Source organism: Nyctereutes procyonoides, unplaced genomic scaffold, assembly GCF_905146905.1.
Source record: "Nyctereutes procyonoides isolate TBG_1078 unplaced genomic scaffold, NYPRO_anot_genome, whole genome shotgun sequence".
In the NCBI taxonomy this organism is placed as follows: domain Eukaryota; kingdom Metazoa; phylum Chordata; class Mammalia; order Carnivora; family Canidae; genus Nyctereutes; species Nyctereutes procyonoides.
Window position 1 is genome coordinate 70,284,416 of NW_026575051.1, and position 21,214 is coordinate 70,305,629.

At 45.5% G+C, this 21,214-nt stretch overlaps 1 protein-coding gene across 2 annotated transcripts in view; it reads right to left on the reverse strand.

Annotated features, from left to right (window-relative positions):
* Positions 1 to 21,214, reverse strand: part of HS3ST5 (heparan sulfate-glucosamine 3-sulfotransferase 5) — a 248,246-nt gene that overhangs the window by 83,553 nt on the left and 143,479 nt on the right. Inside the window, exon 3 of one of the 2 annotated variants that reach the window (XM_055330394.1) lies at positions 13,951 to 14,055. The gene's annotated coding sequence lies outside the window, so the exon portion shown is untranslated. Of the gene's footprint in view, positions 1 to 13,946; positions 14,056 to 21,214 lie in introns of both variants that reach the window. The other variant, XM_055330393.1, reaches the window with a different exon arrangement.

Here is a 21,214-nt window from a genome sequence, read left to right on the forward strand (position 1 = left end):
GCTAGTCCTGCAGGCGGGGCAAGATCAGATCTGTTTTGCAAATGAGGGAGCTCAGACCTAGAAAGGTCAAGATGATCTTGCCTTCAGCTCTTTGCTGTTCAGGTGCCTTCAAGTGGGCAACAGTGAGGAGTGAGGACTCACCTCGGGGGCCGAGGGCACACAGGGTCGGTCAGTGTGGAGCAGAGAGGATCCCAGGGCATTTTAATTTCTGGGTCAGGCAACTGGGCTGAAGCAAAGGCCAATCTCGCTGCTGGAGGCTGGGACCTTGGCCATCAGTCTACTAATGAGGCAGGGCAGGTGAGGGGCAGGGATGGCAAGATGCGCACGTGAAGGGCTGGGATGGCTCATCTCTTGGTTGGCTCTGACCTTTTGCAGAGGACTAGAGAACTCTGTGACCACTAATTGCTTCCTGCCCCGAGGGAGGAGAAGGAAGTGGCGGCCTGCTTAATTTCTGATCCACTCCTTTTGGATTTGGGACAAATAATCCGACCGGAACTATTCATAACCAAAAAGAAACACAAAAGAGGGGCTAATGGGTAAAAATCGGATTGCAAGTATCAAAGCAGTATTACTTGTAAATGTGGCTTCTTTACCGTATTCGAATCCGACTACAGTGGTTTAGGGACCCTACCAAATAGCCCTGTCCATTGATTTAGGAACATTCCATTCTCCCTTCCCCGGGCCTGCTCTACTCCGGCGGCACTGGGGAAAGGCAGGGGTGGGGACACACACACACACTTAGCGAGTTCGCGTGGCTGGGCCTCCTCTTTCTATAGGATGCACCTCACCCTTAGGTGACCAGGCTTTGCTCCCTGAGGCCTCCGTCAAACATGACCTCCCCTGAAAAAGCCTCCCGTGACCTTGTGGATCAGAATACACCTTTTCCTGCCCTCCCCTGAGCCCCCCTCCCCTCATCACATACGTATTTGCTGCCTGCCTCCCCAGTCCCCCAGCCTCCCCTAGAATGACAGCTCCAGGAGGGCAGGCCCTCTGTTTTGGTCACTGCCATTGGCCCAGCAGCTGAGGGAGCCCCTAGAGAGCAGGGGGTGCTCAAGAAGTTATTTGTTGCATGAATTTATGCTAATTACTTCGTGGAATAATCTCACTCACGCTTAACCCTTAATGTATTTGGCTTGATCTCCGGTGCCTCATTTTATCATACTACATTTTAATAATGCTTTAGCTTGCGGCTTCATAACGTATCTCCTTTGTCATCTTCTTTTCGATTTTAAGTGCCTACAGTGATATAAATAGAATATAAATAAATGGGATATAAACATGTAAAGAATAAAGAATAAAAAAATGGATAGGATAGCAAAGTGAGGGGATCCCTGGGTAGCTCAGCGGTTTAGCGTCTGCCTTCAGCCCATGGCATGATCCTGGAGTCCCAGGACTGAGTCCCGCATTGGGTTCCCTGCATGGAGCCTGCTTCTCCCTCTGCCTGTGTTTCTGCCTCTCTCTCTCTCTCTCTCTCTCTCTCTCTCTCTCTCTCACTGATAAAAAAAAAAAAAGGAAAGCAAAGTGAAGCTTGCAGAGTTAGAAGACAAAATAATTCGTCTTCCGTTAACCAAGCCAGTGGACTCTATTCAGCAACTCGAAAATAAAAAGAAAAAACACACAAAAAGCAAAACAACAACAACAGAAACACCCCACAACTACCCCCCCTCAAAAAAAAAGCCCCTAGACCCCTCTGTAGTTCCATTAGGCCACTGTGGGAAAATGTGGGTTTGAATTCAGCTCCTATTACTGACTGGTTGTCTACTTGGGCAAATGGCTTGATGTTGCGGGTTCCGGCTTCCATCGGGGAAACGGAGGCTGTTCTGGTGTTACTTCATGGTAACTAGAGGATGGTCACCGGGAGGCCGGAGGAGGGGTGAAGGGTGCCCGCCACCCCCCGGCCACCTGGACAGGGGAGCACTTGTGCCAACAGAGCTACGGTGAGGAGATGCCACGTCCAAGGAAGGGCTGAGGGTATCACACCATCATGTAAGTGACCTTCCGTCTTCCTAGGAGGAAGGAAGCTACCCCCCACACAATCCTCCCAAATGCTCTTTTAAACACGAACCTCATGTACCCAGCTGGGCTTGGGCCTTGGTGTGAAACGTGCGGGTCAACACAGCCCACATGTATAGACCAAACGGGAGGCACCACCCAGGATCCCTACCACCCCCAGACCACTTTGCTACGCTTTACCCCCCGGTGTACCAGCAGGACCTGCCTATGTAGATGGATGAGCTGGTCTGGCCGGACAACACTGTAAATAACAGCCACCAGGAAAAAAATCCTGAGCAAAATTAATTCTCCACAGCGGAACCGAGCAGGGAAAACAGAACTGTGCTTTTCCTGCTTGTGATTTATCACATGTCCCCTCTTAACTCACAACAATGAATCACTGACTTTTCCTCCAGGACTTCATCCTCTCCCTGAGTCTGACTCTGCATAGATGCACATGCAAGGACGGGACCTGTTTTTCCACTTGGAATTCTCTACGCTGCACTTTCACATCCTATTCTCCCCAACATTAATGAGAAGTGTTCAAAGGGGACTTATCCCACGAGACAGTTCCTCCTCACCCCATTCATTCCTGTTTCTTCCAAATCTACAGCTGAGCATTGTTAAGACACAAATTTCTAACAATGCGATTAGGGCGTAAAATTCATATTCTTCTACAGGACATTTCTATATTCAAAGGTAGATGTCTAACCAGTGATGCCCACTCGTTGAGAAAAAAATTAAACATGATCAAAAGTGGTCTGTGTTTTGTAGCTGTTGTGCTTTGTAATTCTGGTATTTACGTTTTAAGGCCCATGTTTCACAGGCCTTAGTGCAGCCGCCGTAATCCTAGAGTCGCGTAACATGCTGTCTAGTAATGTGTTCTCCGGAATTCCATCAACTCTTAGTCATGCTTCTATTTATTATTTCACCCTAACTTGCTCAAAGCCAGCCTCTTCTTAGCCCAGTTTCTGCGGATCTCCTTGTTGCTAAATCTGGTGGTTACACTTCTCGGTCCCCAACTTACGTCACAGCCTTGGCAATATCTGGCACTACTGACCACACGCTCCTTCTTCTGAAAACGTTTTATCCTCTTGGTCATCACGAGACCCGCCAGTCTTCACATCTTCCCACCACTTCCGTGCCTCTTCTTTCTCAGTGTCCCTTGAAGTCTCTCTTGCATCTGTATCTTACCTAATGGCTCTTCCTCAGGCCCTGTTCCCAGCCACTCTCTCCTCCCTGTGAACCCTGCTGACGCAGCCTGCCCTATGTCCATGGCTGCTGTAAGCACCCGTGTTAGTCACGTCGTCATCTAAGATCTCTCTCCGCAACTCAGCACCACGCAGTCAACACCTCCTGCCCTTGGCACTTAGATAAGAGCACTTCCATCTTCATGTGCCCCGTGGCACACAACCACCTTCCACCTCCGCCCTCTCTTCCTTCTGCATCCTTTCCTTTGGTGACTTCCGTGACTCTCCATCCCGTTGTCCAAGCTACGTTTGTGGGGATGATACTAGATTTCCAAGCATGATTCTTAGTATCTACTTTCTTGTCCCTGTTCCTACTGTGAAGCCCTCAGACCATGGTCACCCTCTTCCCTGTTCACTCTCTTGACCTCCTAACTGGCCTCCTGCCTCCTGTCCTGTCCCCATCCAATCCATTCTTCACTGTGCACCAACAATGCTGTGTCTATTATACAAATCTGATCTTGATACTCACACTGAAAGTCTGACACTCAATTTAAAATCATTGGATACTTTCTCATTAGCCTCAGGACTCTGGTCCCAAATCCAAAGATCAGTTTATATGGCCTCAAAGGACTGGTCCCTCCCTGCCTTTTTGGCCTTCTCTCTTTCTTCCCGACACTTTTTCTCTTCTTTTCCCCACACGTAGCCTTCTAAGCTTCAGTCTTTCTGAAAATCTTCCAGTCCTCTAACGCTATTTCTACCACCTGGTAGGCCCTTGTCCCGGTACAATTCTTACTCCTCCCTCGCCTCCCTGGTTTGCTCCTATGCCTGTCAGCTGTCACTGGAGTGTCACTTCCTCCAGGAAGTCTTCATGGGGCCACGTGCCCCGCTATGCCATCTCCTGTCTGAACCTCCCACTCCTGCCTCATCCTACCGCTTTAACCACCCGAGGACTTGCAAGCCATGTCGGCTCTGTGTGCCCAGGGGTGGTGTCTGACCTGTTTGTGGTGGATCGCCTGAGTCTTGTGTAGTACATCACACATAACATGTGCTCAAAAATATTTGTGGAAACACTGACAACAGAAAGGATGAAATCTAGTTGTCAAGTTCTCATTGACGTTGTAGCATGTCTGTCTACTTTCTGAAAACATGAGCAACAGAACCTCTACTATCTTAAGACAGAAGTTGGAAGAATGCTCAACTTAAAAAAAAAAACAACAGCAAAACCCAATAGTTATGGAGTATCGTGTGTGGGTACTGTGCAAGGTGCTTCGCACACCCCGTCATCTTGTTGCCACCGTGATCTATGAGGTGGGAGCCATTATTTTCTCCACATTACAGATGAAGAAAATAAGGCAAAAGGAGATCAACAATTTGGCCAAAGTCAGTTGGCAGAGTCAAGATTATATGAAAGCCCCAAGGCTCCCCACCAAAAAAACCCCAAAAAACAAACAAAAAAACCCAACCCATCCAACAAAATGGATAAATGTGTTCAACAAAATGTATGGAATACTTGTTTTGTGTAAAGTACCATGAGGGATGCATCCACACAATCCCTGCACCACTTAACTCCAGTGAAAATAACCAGAAACGTTCAAGAGTGGTACTGTTCTGTTTTGCATTTGGCCAGTTATTACCATCAGCCTGGCAAGAAATATGCTATATTACAAAAAGAATGTGATTTGGTACACCAGAAAACTTTCCAGCTTTTCTGCACCAGATACTGTAATTTCATTATTTAGCATAAAATGTGAATGCTCAGGTTCATTAACAGTCAAATCCAGATGCAAATGCAAATCACGAAATATAATGGAAAACCAAATAGCAGATTCTCATTATCTGCCTTTTGTTAAAATCTATGCCAGCGCTCTCCTCTGCAAACAAGTACCGAATTACAGTATTTTAGGCCTGATAGAAACCTAGAAATTATTTACTTCCATTCTCCCCCAAGTATTCTTAAGCTTTGGATCCAAAGGAAAATAAGTAGTAAGCGTAAGAGATCGCCAGGACTCAGGCGGACTGGTCGGCAGCATCTCCAAACCTGAACCTGTACCTATCCTGAGGCCCAGCATTACGACTCCAAGAAATATACTCAATAGAAATGCTTTTATTTTTTTCAGCAAATTATATAGATGATAATGCTAACAGCATACTGTTTTTCTGCAATAACTCCATACTGGAATCAACCTCGTGAACATCAGTAGTAGACCGGGCAACCCTGTCCTGAAGAAAACGAAGTACAGCCACATACAACCACGTGGCTAAATCTCAAAAACACGATGCTGAGCAGAGGAAGTCATAATTTTGTCATGGTTTTGCTCATACAAATTTACTCAAAAAACCGTCTAGAGCTGCCGACTTAGCAGGTGGGTGCATCTTTTTCCGTATGCATATTTCAGTAGAAATCACACCCTTTTCCCCCCAAAAGGAGACACCTTGGCACTTCCTGTTATCCGTCTCCTCCGTTATCAAGAAAATCTCAGACACAATGGGAAACACTTGTCAGTGTTGCAAATCTTAATTCTGCTAAAACCAACATTTGCTTCAGTCCTGTCAACAAAAATAAATACTTCAATATTGAACACGTTTGCTAAAGAAACAAATGTGTTTGATGAGAAGACAAAAAAAAAAAAAAACAGTATTTCCTTTGGCGAGCATTTGTTGGATTGGAGGTAGCAAATGTAAAACTTCCAACTTCTTATTGAATTTGCTTACACGCTCAGTTTACTCAAGATTCAGGATTTTTGAGGAGTTGTATTTTTAAAAAAAACAAACCGTAGGGATAAAAATAATTGTAATGGAAATAAAAAAGACTGAATTTCTAAACCGTTGCTCTGGCTAGGTCCCAGCTACGCACAGTTGTGTAATGTCTGGCACATAACAAGCATTCAAAAAATATTTGCTATATGAATAAAAGTATAGTACACTGGGCACTCGTTAGACTACTTCTCATCAATCTTTGTCACACAGAGGTACAATGAGTGGTTTTAAAATACCTGGTAAAAGGAAATTACCTATACCTCTTTACTATTTTAGTAGACATATAATAGAGAATGATGGCCGAAAAAAATAAATCTCCATCATAGTGCTAATTACTATTATCTACAAAATACCTGTAAATGATAGAGCATTGCTAAATGATTTATGAGGCAATAAATCATTTAAAATAAAGACGTTTTATTAAAGAAAAACTCAAAAGTCGTTAAGACCTTAGGAACATGAACAAAAAGATCTCCTCCCACCAACTGCGTTTAGGAAAAAAATTGAGAGTAGTCTCACTCTCCCTGGAAGTAATCATATATTAAAGTGGTGTCAAGAAAACCTTAGAAATTATTAGCTTTCAGAAAAAAAAAACACTTACAATTTATATTTTCTACTTTTAAGTAGTATATTCTTACTACGACTCTAAAATCTGTCCAAACTCCCATTAACATTTTCAAAGAAAGTTCTCCAGTTCTTACCAAACAGAAATAAATAATATCTGACAACAGCATTAGGGAGCATAAACATAAAATTACCTGTTATTAAAAACTGAGCACATTTTTCTCAAAGAAATATATTGCTCAGCTGTAAAATAGTATGTTTGCCATTCACACTAATGTTTCAACATTATGGTTCAATCTTCTAAAAAGCTGACGTGGAAAATAATGGTGTAATAAACTAATTCATCATAATGTGCAAAAGAAACCGCTGGAATAAATTGTAATAACCTTTCAAAAACTAGCAGCTTTTAAAAGTATTAATTTCTACTCCAGATAATTGGAAAGGACACCTGGGTGGGTAGGCAATATTTTTTATGGGATTGCTCTGTCAGGAGCTCAGATTGTCTCTGGACTCAGCAATGATCATTTAGCACTAAATGACAGTGAATCTTGCAAATAGGTCTTCCTAGATGGTGTTTGCCATAAATTACCAAAGTCGACTCCCCTCAAGGTCAGCCAGATGAGAGGGCAGGTATCAAGCGGCCTTCGTGGGGACCCGGAGTGGTCCTCGGGTTTCTCATAAATGGACAATAGTTGTGTTGGCTGCCATAAAATCAACTTAATGGACTGACAACATAAATTACCATCAAACTTTGACAACAGCCGTCCCTAGAAAACAGCGGAAGAATGCTTTTATATCAAAGCCGAAGAAAACGGATAACAAAATGCTCTGCTCTGTACAAGATCGTAAATATTTTTAACAATTCTAAGTGGGGAATGAATTAATATTAGAAGCTACAGGACGTTTTACTCGAGGCATTAAAAACAGCATCCAAGTAATTTTAAAACGACACCTGCTGTTTGCCTGCACCGGGTCTTTCACTAAACCTAGGTAACTAGAAAGATTATCGATGTCTTTCTAGTTTTATTCATCTCTGTAGTCCACTGGACCCACCGGGAAGATAGATTCTTGAGCCCCCACACCATTTTGAGCCTACGGCTCAGTTTTTCCATTTGTAAACGTGAAACAATGATTATACGAGGACATTTCCAAGAGCTACTAGGATTAACCCTAGTAGGAAGGCCCCAAGTCAACCCTAAACTACTAGAGAATCCTATTAATATATTTGTGAAAATAATGTACTCTGGACAATCATTTAACGACTTCTGAAAGTCAATTTGGTAAAAAAAAAAAATACAACGGCTGAACTAAGAAAATTAGAATTTTGGGGGTAAATATCATCGTTTAGCTGGGTTTTGCTTACTCATCTAACTATGCTCCCATCCTGTAACTGCAGTCATCATGGTTAGTAGTGGTGGTGGTGGTGGCGGTAGTGCAACATGAAGCCACAATTATCCTCCCAGGCATTTTTATGATAGTATTTTTTATCTCTTGGAATTCAGGACTTCACTGCGGATTTTGCCAGAAGAAAGGCTACAGTGAACCAAACCAAGATGCTGCTGGCATGCAGTAGTGTCTCCGGCCATCAGTGCTATGTGTCATGTCCGTGAGCTCCATATATTTTGTGAACTTAACTTCCCAAACCGAATACGAAGGTAGCAGGTCTTGTGTCTTCCTCTCCCACATCCGGTCATCACCTTCTCTCCTTTCTTTCTCTGCACCATTTCCTGCATTTATTCTTTCCCTCTCTCTCATCGTCACTTCCGTCTAGAACCTCGTCACCTTAGAACCGAATTACTGCAGGGGTTTCTCTGCTCCTGTTCTCCTTCCACCAGTCCATCCGGCCCACTCCTGCCAAATCAATCTTTTTTAAAGCACCATGTGAGTCATGTCATTCTTCTGCTAAAAAATTTTCAGAGAGTCCCCATCACCTGGAGGCCAAAGGCCAGAGCCTTTAGCTAAAAATCAAAGCCTTTGGCTATCCGGCCTCACCTCCTTTCCTAATCTCCCCTCTTCCAGTCCCTCTGCACAAACCTGCAGGATAATAAATGCACCTGCTGCTTGGCCACGTTCACCACAGCGCCTGCCTGGAGGGAACCATCCATCCTGCCTGCCGAGCTAGTTGCCTTCCTTCTGTGACGCCTTTTTCACGACTTCAACCCATAGTCAGCACCTCCAGCCATGAGCCTGGAGCACTCATTTTTTAAATTATTATCAAAATGATTAATTTCACTCTTGCAACATGGATTAACTTCAGTTTTCATTGCTTAGCGGTTTCCATGTCTTTTCTCCTTAATTAATTTGTAAAGTTCTTTAAGGGTAGGGGTGTTTGTGTTCTTATTATCTGCCAATCTCCCTAGCGTGAAGGTCTGAAAATAGTTAGCAATCAGTAGACACTTGTTTAACGGATGAACGCAAAACGCCTCTCTCGACTTCTTGCAAGATGAGCACGAAAGCTACTGCGGTGTGTTTGCAGCTCGTGGTGTTCCAGAACAGCCATTTCTGTATGCGAGGCAGCTTTCCTGAACCTAATAAATCTGTTTTAATTTTTAAGTTCTTAGTGAAATTCTAGATCACGAAACACAAGCTGAGCACACGAGGCTTATAAGGCTAAAATATGACTTTGAAGTAAACTCGGGCGCCACAGGCTAAACACAAAACAGTGCATACGCGCTGAATTAATGCTGATTTTCTGAAAGTCCCTTACCAGCAGTAATCTCTGAATAATACTAAAGTCATTCTTCGAATCAATTCCGAGAAACAAAGAGAAGTATGCAGCAGGGCAGAGTCTTTATCTTATAGATCAGAAATCTGTGTCAGCTGATAATGTTCTGCAGAAAGAATATGGATTTTGGAAATCCTCGAGACCTGGGCTGGCAACTCCGTTCTGCTGCTGGGGTCAGTGACTCAACGCCTCTGAACTCTAAAATTCTCACAAATATCCAATTCGCTTGAAAACCCTGAGACGAACGAACCCCCTACGAACTCACGATGAGGTCAATGAAGCCAAGGGCGCCGTGTGGCACCTGCCCCCAGGCCTGGCACGTGGATAATGACAGCTACCATTATCATTTTTGTTTGGAGAGTTTTTCTTTTTTTTACTCCTTACGTCCTCTCTGTTTATGGAGGAAAATGGCTTCCCGAATAGTTAAAGAGCATGAGGACAGGAGCCTAAGACACCCGGGTTTACACCGGGCACTAGGTCACGAGTCCACTAATCTACTGCTAAGAGATCTGAGCCCCGCTGTCTAAGCGGATCCATGAAGAAATCAAGATCTTGCAGAGCCATTCTGAAGGCCGAAGCGATCCATTTCACAACGTGTCCAGCCCAGAACAAGCTCTCTGTAACGGCAGACACGGACTCTTACGAGTCTTCTCTCCGATGCTCTCCTGCTCTGTATTAGAAAATCCACATTCATGGACTTTTTTTTTAAGTAGAAGTAGGAAAATTTTCCTCCATATACTTCACTACTTTGCAGAAAAACATAATTTCATATTAAAGATATCATATATTAATGTCTCATGAATACATTATACATAAGTCTCTTAAATAATATTTGTATAATGACTTATAGTTTGCAAAACACCCGTATATTTTGAGACTACGCTCTAAAATCGTTCCCCAAAGTAGCCGCTCCTGGCCGTGATTACTCCCATCACTGTTCTGACAACGCGCTCTGTCATCAAGATGTTTAATAATGAACAACGATGATAAACTTCAAATATGAAGGCGGTTACTTAAAATGTTCAATGTGCTAATAATGAATGTTAATAAACGTGTTACTGTCACAGGCCTATATTTTTAGAAATACTTGGCAGCTGAAACGGGTTAGATGAGCCTGAACGATGGGTCGCAGATGCTCCATCTCAGCCGTGGAGGCCTCCCCCAGGCAGGCTTCAACGAAGACACTTCCAGAAATGCTCTTGTAATTTCTCTGACTCCTTGAATATTTATATATTAAATATTGACCCTTTAATATTTAAAGGGTCAGTTCGGTGGCCTGTTGTCACTGAGGTTAAAATACAATCAAAAAAAAAATCTGGTAGGTGGTTTCTGGAACTTACCATGTAAACAGATGAAAAGAATACGGGTAACTTTCTTAATCGAAATACATGGATTAGATCAGATGCTGAGACGAAGGGTTTATTCTCCGAGCTCACTAGGACTGCAGTTAAATGCCGAGGACCGGAAAGCACCTCCTGTAAGACTGAGTTGTGTTACCGGCACAGAAACTTCACTGATGCTTAAGACTCATCAACAACATTTCCTACGTGTACGAGGTCAAAAGCAGACATCAGCCACAACCTGAAGTGCCATTAATTGCTCTGATAAACTTTTGGATAGATCGTTCCAAGAAGCAGCAGCCCGGCCCCCACTGAGGCGCCCAGGGTGTGTTTCCGGGACACCCGGACTCTGAGAGACCCGAGGGTGTAAGGGCAGCATCACTCTTCACCCTCCAGTGAGGGGCCTCAACAGCCGTGCCTGGGACAAGGTACACGGCTCCGGGTGCCACACTCCTCACTGCTGCCGTGTCATCCTCCATCCCGTCCTTGGTTTCGTGACCAGGGCCCATTACACCCACAGGATGTGACCTCTTGCATGGGTGACCGCCTCTTAGTAACTGGTGACTGCACAGCCCTGGATGGGCGCGAGCACTAGAGCGCTCTTGTCTAGATCTGCTTCCAAAATCCCTCCAGGGGCACGGCGTCAGCTTGTTTTGAAGCCTTCTCCTTCGTTCACTGCCTCTACCTTCCTCCTGTTACCTGCTAGGGATATCAGACCGTCTGGGGGGGTCTCGAGACTGTCCCAGTGTTTATTTTTTACCAGACCCATTAACCATCACCGATGTTTACAGCGTCAGTGATGCTTTCAAAGCAGTTTTACCCGTAACGTATTTTGGTCTTCGTGACAAGGGGACATGAGACGAGGAAGAGGCATGCAAAGGTTATAGGACGCGCCTGAGTCGCCTGAAGCTGGTGTCCAAACAGACTCTGAGTTTGGGCTCACTTCACCCCCGTTCCTATTTCATCATTTGTTGGTCTTTGGATCAGGCTGGTGTTGGGAATTCTTTCCTCACCAGCTATGTGATTTTTGAATATATTGGTGTTAAACCCTCAATTTTTGACTTCCTTGTTGGTAAATGGAGGATCCCAATGCCTACCTCATAGGGTTACTTTGATGACGAAATGAAACGGTACACAGAAAGTAAAAAACCTAGAATAAAGGAAAGCGTTTAAAAATGTTGGTCCTCCCAGTCCCCTCCTGGGAGTCTCCACCTAAAGGAACTTGCCCTAGGTCTGCGGAGCTTACCTGAAGTCACTCTAATTCCGTGGTGGGCCGGGGGCTGAGCGTATTACTGTATCACCGGGGCCCCAACATTTCATTAAACCCCGCAAGCGTTTATCAGTCCTCTACTAGACCTCAGCACGGTGCTAAGTTCTACAGATGCGCACATGAAGCAGCGGCAGCCAAGGAATTTTGGCAGCAACAAGAACCAGTCTTGATTTCCTAGAAAATAAAGATATTCCACGAGGGGCCCGCCTGCCAAGTTTAACCGGGCCTTTTGAAAATTCTCCCAAATAATTCCAAATGGAATAAAAGGACTTAAGGAGCTTGTAGGTGCTACAGTTTGCTCTTGCATGGCATGGCACGCTCTGCCAAACCCCAAAGTCTTATTTTCCTGGGCAGGGGTTGCTGCATCCAGACCATATCATGACGTGGGGTGAGGGAAGGAACATGGAAGAGCCAGTCTCAGAGGGGCCCAGGGGCGAAAGGATCATAAATGCGTGCGGAGTTTCGGCTTGGTTTCCAGGACTTGAGTCACCAAGGTTATAAGATACCTTGGGGCAATACTACCCATTTGGTATTTTCTCTATCCTCCTTCAGTGCCTGGGAACAGAAATATTTGTTGGGTTGAGTTTTAGCCTCTGCGTCAAACCTCACAGACAGACAGACAGACAGACGCGGTGATTATGATCCCACTGCATCTGGACGAGCCCTTCATAAGGAGGGTATTTATGGCCACCTAGAGCATCTTGAAAAGACTTTTCAAGCTCAAATCTACTGAAATCTCAGCATGCTTTGGTTTAAACTATACACCTCACCGTCAGCCACAGGAACTAGCGTGTGAGGCCAAGTGCGGCGAGAGACAGCCCGGGTTTGGGGTCGGACACGTTGGCTGCCGTCCTGCCTCTTCTTGTGATTTCAGGCAACAACCCAACCTCTTAGGGCCATAGACCTCCTGTTTTTAGAATGGGTATGATAGGATCTATCTCATAGCATTACCGGGAAACCTGCCTGAGATGGACCGTCACATAAAAACACAGGTCACAATTTTTGAGCGTTCAGTAAGTATTAGGCTATTCCAAGCACTTTTCACTTAACTGATTTAAGCTTTACCATAATTCAAGGGGATGGATGTATTATTATTCCCATTTTAGAGATAAGGAAATCAAGGCACAGAAAGTATTTTTAAAGACCTTGCCACGGGGGTGCCTGGGGGGCTCAGCGGTTGGCCACCTGCCTTTGGCCCAGGTCGTGACCCCGGGGTCCCGGGATCGAGTCCCACATCGGGGTCCCCGCGGGGAGCCTGCTTCTCCCTCTGCCTGTGTCTCTGCCTCTCTCTCTGGGTCTCTCATGAATAAATAAAATATTTTAAAAAATGAATAAATAAATAAAATCTTTAAAAACAAACAAACACTTTGCCACAGTCTTTTACTAGCTGCTGAGCAGGAACTCAAACTCAGAGTCTGCTAGTCTCGCTCCAGATCTGCGTTCCCGACCGTCTTGCTTTGGGGCCTTGCTCTGTCATCGCAGCTCACTACATGCCCACTGCTGCACACCCTGGATTGCAGTATATATAAAAAAAAATGCAACAGATCCCACCTTTCCAGAAATAAAAGAGTTACACCGAGGACACAGGGCACGTGCATATGGAGACACAAAGTGCTACTCAATAAAGTCGTTAAATGTCAGAGGCGGGTGTAACCACAAGTTCTACAGCAGGTTGGGAGGAAGGACACATTTGGGATGGAGCATCGGCACGATTTTGTAACGTAGGTGGAACTGGACTTAGGCCTTGGAGGAAAAACAGAACTAAAACCAGCTAGGAGGATTCGGGGAAGTTATTTCAGATCGTCGGCACAGCAAGGACGAGGCTTTCTGCGTCCAGGAGAGAAGGCTCGGAGGCAGTGGGGAAGGTTTCTACAGGGGAACACTGAAACTGGGGACCGGGAGGACGTTTAAAGCCGTCTGTGCGGCGTCTGAGAAGCCCGGAGAGGAGCGAGGGCCTCCCGTGGGACGGCCACCGGGGGTTCCTGGGGGTCTGTGCCATGCCAGCCACGGGCGCGTGCAGGAGGCTGACGAGGTGGCAGGGCAAGGACGCACGGGGTGGGGGCACCGCGGGGTGGGGATCGGAGCGCGCGCCGGGAGGGCACACGTACCTACATTCAGACACGTCTCGGCGATCCGCGAGGATTATCTGGTTGGTGGATATTCCATGGCCCACTCACCACCGCCTGTCCCCGTGGCTTCTTCTCTGCTTGTTAGCACCTGGCGGTGGAGATGGAGACAGAGTGGTTTCCCAGTTAGTCTTTTGTTTCATTGTGATTATTATTATTTTGCTGCTCCTTAGTAGCTATGGTTAAAGATGTGTTATGAGAAGAAGCAGAAGTATTTCAGATGCTCAGAACATTTCTCTCTCCTTCCTTCCTTCCTTCCTTCCTTCCTTCCTTCCTTCCTTCCTTCCTTCCTTCCTTCTTCCGTCTCTTTCTTTCTTATATGGTACTCCCAGGGCCTTTATCACACAATTTGCTGATGAGCAGCAGAGCTCACATGTGAGCCTAACCCTGGCATATGTCATCGTTCATCCCCCTTTGATCAGAGACGGGGGCTACGCACATGCACTTTCAGGTAATGCTTCCTGCAGCAGAACCTTGTGCTGACCGTGCTGCTGCTGGAGTTTTTAGGTGAGAGGGGTTCGATGTACTCTCTGCACACTGCGGATCTCCAGTCTGCCCTTATGGCCGTATGGCGATTATCCACATCGATCACGTTTACCTTTGCTACCACTTTGATATATTAAGTGCCTGCTGCTTCTTCCTAAGTTGAAGACAGGACACCAGGAGACCTGAGTGATTCTCTAGCTGCGGGGTACACCTGTGGCTCTAACACTAAAGCGCCATATTACAGAGAGAGAAGGAAAGAAAGAAGAAGGAAGAAAAGAAAGAAGGAAGGAAAGAAAGAAAGAAAAAAAAGGAAAGAAGGAAGAAAATGAAAAAAAAATTAAAAAAAGAATAAAATAGGTTGGCAATATCCAAGTCTTTTTCTTTTATTTGTTAAAGATTTTATTTATTCATGAGAGACACTGAAAGAGAGAGAGGCAGAGACCAGGCAGAGGGTCTGCCTGGGTCTCTGCCTCTCTCTCTCTCTCTCTCGGTCTCTCATGAATAAATAAATAAAATATTTCTTAAAAAATTGTATATGCTTGGCTAACAGCCAGCTGCCGACTCTCCCCTCTGCTCCAACACCCTTTCACACATCGCTTCCAGTTCTTCCACCTGCTCCTCGTGCATTCCCCCCTCACTATCCCAACACCGCCCAGACGGTTCCAGAGAAGCCGGAGAGGCAGCAGGAACAAGCCCACACACTCGGTTCCAGGAGGCACGCGTGAATGATGCTGTGCACCCGTCGGCCCGCACGCTGGACCCACCGCGCGGGAGACCCCCGCACGCTCCCCACGCCCGCGGACCTCCGCGTGAGACCAAGCGAAAAAAGCCTCCACCTCTCCGCTTCTCAATTTGTTTGAGAAGCGAGAATTATTTGTAAAGTCCCAAAATAAACAGAAATCATTGTAATTATGAATAATTAAAATGCTGAACTCAAGAGGGCACTCAACATTCGTCACGCCGCGGAACCCATCCCCTAAGGGTAGTACCTTCAATTAGGTCGGGTCTACGACAAGAAAAATGTGACAATCGGTAATTGCAGGTATTTAGCACAAGGAAGAAAACAAGCTAACTTGCTTTTAGGTCACTCTCTCTCAGCCAGCAGAGGCACTGCTCTCTTCGGGATTTTTAAGGTCTATACTAACCCCAGGAAACAGAAACGCAAGAGAGAGCAGGATGGCAAGAAAAACACGCCGCCCCACGGGGCTAAGGCGAGGCTCGTGGGCTTTGTTCAGCATCTGGGAAAGGTTCAAGTAGAAGGTGTCACACCCAATAAGTAGCTTTAAAAGATAATCTTTTGAAGGATATTTTGTAAGATTTATCAATCTTTTTACTCAACCTACAAATATTGACTAAGCACTTGCCGTGTTATGGTTCACGCTAAGTGACAGTTCCATCGCACTATAAAAACCAGCCAATGGTTATTTTTTCTTTTTGACTCTATACAAATTACCAGAGAGAAGTTTGAACAGAGCGATATAGTCTTATCTTCTGACAAATATAAAGTTTGGTGTATACATAGATAGCTGCTACCTAGAAAATGAAGCTATTCAATGCATTATTCCGCATTACTCTTGAAGTTGTACTAAATTATTTTAATTAAAAAAAATGAGTCACAAACTATTCAGCGTTTTTCCTCAGCGCCTCATCCATGAGAAGTAGATTTTTTTCCTTACAAAAGATATCCATTTTTTTGTAGTGATAAGTGTTATTCCCGTTATCAGAATTTTTGTGAGATGTTTATAGACCCCAAATAGTACGTCAAGTTGGAAGTGGCTCAGAAAACAGTAACTGCAGTTTTGTATCTAAGAGGCTATAGCAAAGCAGACTTTTTTGCTTCGATTCAATTTCCAATTGACAACAATGACCTAAGGAAGAGTTATCTTTTACTAGCTGCCACTTTGGAAAGATACATTTTGCCTTTCATTTAAGTAGAGGAAAGAATTCATTAGAAATGTGATGCAAGTCCTTTCAGAATGATAAATCTCAAGTTACTGATTCCACTTCTAATGATTAGTTGCCTGAGTCTTGTATTTAATTAAAATGGTTATTTTAAATGCTTATATTTAATTTACACATAATTAGCTAAACCTCAACGTTACTGCTTCATCCATTTCGAAATTAATTAATTTATAAAATAGCTCAAAAAGCGCTGTAAAATTTTAACATTAAGATAAATCAGGGGCAGCTCCGGTGGCTCAGCGGTTTAGCGCCGCCTTCGGCCCAGGGCGTGATCCTAGAGTCCCGGGATGGAGTCCCGCGTCGGGCTCCCTGCATGGAGCCTGCTTCTCCCCTTGCCTGTGTCGCTCTCTGTGTCTCTCTCATGAATAAATAAATAAAATATTTAAAAAAAAGATAAATCAGGATTCCTTTGTATCTTGTGTTGGTTTCAGTTGTAACTCCTAATGAGCCAGTTGTAGTAGGTGTGACTCTAGGCTACCTCGATGGGCTCATAGGTAGTAGAATCCAATATTGATGCATCATTGATGTTTCCTTTGTACATAGGACGCGTGCTTTAACCTCTTAGGTAACAACAGTCTATACAGCCAAGGATCTGATTGCTCTGACTATAAAGGGAACTAAATTTTATAGACTGATTCTTGTTTTTTGTTTTGTTTTATTATTTTTTTAAACTTTGGTTTTCATACATTTAGGGGAAACCACTGCTTTTAGCACATGACTCATGAATGTGTAACAATCGGGATCCCTGGGTGGCGCAGTGGTTTGGCGCCTGCCTTTGGCCCAGGGCGTGATCCTGGAGACCCGGGATCGAATCCCACATCGGGCTCCCGGTGCATGGAGCCTGCTTCTCCCTCTGCCTATGTCTCTGCCTCTCTCTCTCTCTGTGACTATCATAAATAAATAAAAATCAAAAAAAAATGTGTAACAATCGGTATTAAAAAAAAAACCTTTGAGTCAGTCTGATAATGGAACCAGGACATGTTCTGACTTCACCTTCTATTTAAACACACAACATGGTTTATATACCTAGGAACCAAGAGAGAACAGGTGGTAACGTACGGCAGTTTTTCCGGGCTTACAGATTCCAAGGAAATCCGAATCACCGACAATAACCATCGCAGTGGCTGTCCCGGGGCCAGTGAGGAGCTCCATCTATGAATATCCCACTCCTCGGTGTGTCTGGTGGAAAAACTGCCAGGCTGTGCAAATCTCTTAATGATATTGCTACCATGTATTAGCTACCAAACACGTGTTGGCACTGACCTTAATGCCTCATGAGCTGGCGTTATAAGGTCCATTTAACAGGTGGACAAAGTGAGGCCTGGGGAGTCCAAGGCACTTGCCAAGGGCCCCGTAGCTAGTAGCGGAAGAGGCAGGATGCACAACCTCACGGCACAGCTCTACGCCTCACTGCCCCAGCTCCCAACCCAGAGCCCTCCAGGAGGCATTTCCAGTCGTGAGATGCTTATAAGCACCACCACCACCAGCACCAAACACCTCTCCCTTGCAATAACAGTGTGAGCTAATTAAAAGACGAAGGCAACACAGTTGGCTCAGCTGTTTAGGAATTAAAATCTACTGCTCCCAATATTAGACTCTCTCATATCGATATACACAGAATTTTCTGGTATTTTATTAAAACCTGGACCCTTCCGGTGGGGGAATCTGTTCCTGCCATTCTCCGATTAGAAGCTCAAACCTTTTGCATCGCCTCCCGCCCTTGAGGAATCCTAATTCTGAGCAGGCTCAGCTTTACGCGTGAAATGAAGCTCCGCAGAGTGTTTCTCCTCTTTTCACACCAGGACAATTACGCGGCGTTCCAGGATGCCTTTAAGCTGTACCGTATCTCCATTACCTCAACTGCCATCTGTTTTCTATTTCTTTCAACCCTCCTCCCTGGTACCCTAAACAATGAATGATATTCCCACTCAAGAGCCAGACTTCGTGCATTCCCTGCCAAGGATGTGGGTTAACATATATAGATATCCCTCCTGTTTAGGTAAGACGATACGAGGCTGTGATCAAAGCCAATTATCTATTGATTTTTCAGTTTACCTTTCCAACTTTCAACCCTTATCTTCATTGTGGAAATCCTCAAAAGATCCGAAGCATCGGATCCATCACAAATTAATCATAACGGGGAAGTACTATTTGAGGAATGAGTAGGGGTAGACACACGGGCGCATCTGCTTTGTTCATCTTGCTAAGGCCTCTAAATGCCATCTGTTTTCCATTCTTTCCTGGCTACCATCTTTCCCTAGGTTAAAAGATTTTAAAATGACCGTGGGGGTGGGGGGGAGAAAAAAAAAAACTCAACTTGAAAACTAGTTTGAGTTTTAATTCTGTATTTCATCTGCCAAATAGTGAAGTACAGTCAGCCTCAGCAAGTGTTCCTAATAGATAAGGGAGCTGTTGCTTCCCATATAATTACGTGGAGTCTGACGGTGGACAGAGCCAAGCGTATCATCTTCGTACTATCAGAAGTGCTAGTAAGTCTGAAAGAAATCCATTTTGAGGAGGGTCTGAGCTACTTTTATTTTACTTCAAGTAAGGGTTATCATGGAGTAAAACTGATAATTCTTTGGGGGAACGAGTTTTGGAATATATTCATGAAAAAAAAAGTATGAAAGGGTAAATGAAACTGGCGGTTGTGACTGGCAGTAAGTCCAGGCATTTTGTGTTCTTTTGTGTTTGCTTTGGAATGTTAAACAGGTCGGGTTCTTTGTAAAAGAAAACATTTTATTCAGAACATTTTCCCATGAAAGCCCTCTTTGACAAAGTGTCATTTTTTGATCTATTAGTACATGTCTGCCCACATTTTATATTCAAAAAAGGCATGCAATGTTTCAACAACTTCTGACAAGCGTGGGGGAACTGAACCTGCACAGAATCCGCTCTAAGTGCAAGGCTGTGTAGCCCGTTACATCTTCTGTTTCCTACTTCCCTCATGGCAGACCACAGCGCTTTTAATTCTATCCATTTCTGGTTAGAAAAAGAAAAAAGAAAAAGAAAAAAGAAAAAAGAAAAAAAAAAAAACCCACAGAGAAATCAAATAAGGTGAGTAATTAGAATAGGAAACATGTAAGGCGTCAGTAAAATGCGTTTTAAGCATAAAATTCTACAATGTGTTGAGAAAAGGAGCTACAGAAACAGTGGTCAGTGAATTACGAATACGCCACGGGAGCTAAGTCAAGGAATTTTCCAGAAGACTAGCCAAGGACTCTCGAGACATTCAGCTCCCTCTTCGTTACACCTGGAGCTCTCCTACGAGGTCGTGCGCTTCGACATCACGTCCTCCTCTCTCTGCCCTGGCCTCTTCCGTCTCTCCTCCGGCCCTGCTCGTCCTCGGCCCGAAGGCCTTCCACCCAGCCCCCCGATGTGCAGGCTCCCGCTCCAGGGGTCACTCTCCGCAGGAAGGCTTCTCTGGCAGTTGTCTCCCCGGGAACCTTTTCCCGGGACCTGGGGAACCGTGTCCTCTGCACTGCAAGGCCCCGCCGCCCGGTGATGTCACGGCCTCCCTGCTCGCCCGCGACGTCCACAGGCTGGAAGCCCCACGAAGGCTAAGGCCACGTCTGTCCTGGCTGCTGCTGCACCTCCGCCGCCTGGCCCTGCTTGGAATAGTCCAGATGCTCTCAAACACTCTGTTAAACGGCCTGAGGAGTCGCCTAAGTGACAGGCTCCTATCTGATCAATGTCCACTTTCTCCGTTCAGGCGACAACACACGTCGTTACACACCACGACTCTGAAGACCGAGTCGGCAGGTGTCCCCGCTCATGTTCCTGTTTGATTAGGTCATCGAGCGGGGCCAACAGGCCTCGCCTTTCGGTGCAAGAGCTTCCTTACCCCCTGGCTGGACGCAGAGAGTCGGGGGGCAGGAGGCGCCTCCGCAGAGTGTTGAGGTCGGGGGGGGGGACAGGGGCGCCTGGCCGGGGTGGAGATCCAGACTCGAACGGCAGCCAGAGGGTGAACCCCAAGGGGCAGAGGGGTTTTACGGAGGGGGACGCGGGGCATCTGCAAGGACAGAGGGCCTTGCTTGACATCGCGGGTCACCGGGAGGTGGGGACTTCGGGAGGGGCTGCTGTGACCGGCAAGGACAGCAGGGCAAGCCGGGGCCTTCGAGTGAGTCAGGGGGAGGGAGGGGGAGACGGGGGCCTCTTATGAATATTGTTAGTAGATAATCAAGAGCTGTAATAATCAATATTCTCTTGAAAGGACCTTAAATCTAATGAAGCAGCTGCGGATAACTAAATTATGATTATGACAAATTCAGGGAATTGGTTCAGGGTTCCCTGCATCCAAAATTCAAATAAGCAATCAAAGTGAAATCGCATTAGCTGACCTCCTCCAGCCCCCTCTGCAGTAGGGGCGGCCTCCTCCAGAACACGGCGGCCAGAGAGCAGCGTGACGCCAGGGCCGCCGTGTGTCCCGACGGCCTGTGGCGAGCGGCGAGGGTGGCTGGCGCTGGGTGCAGCGTGCAGCGGGGCGCGAGGGGAGGGCCCGGGGCCAAGGCACCGGCTCTTGCAGGGAGATGCGTGGGACTCTTACTTTCAGAATTGCCACAGCAGGGCTTTTCTTAAGTCAGGATTAAAAACACGACGGGGAAAAAAAAAACATAAATAAATAAATAAAATAAAATAAAAACACGACGAGCTAACGGAATGTGATCTCCCACAGCAAAAGACAATAAAAAAAAAAAAACAGTTTTTATTCCCGTATAAAGTACTTAACACGGGGGCCACAGGTTTACAGAGTAGCGCGGGCACCGATGGGCCATCGTGTATATAAAGAGAGTCTTTCTCGG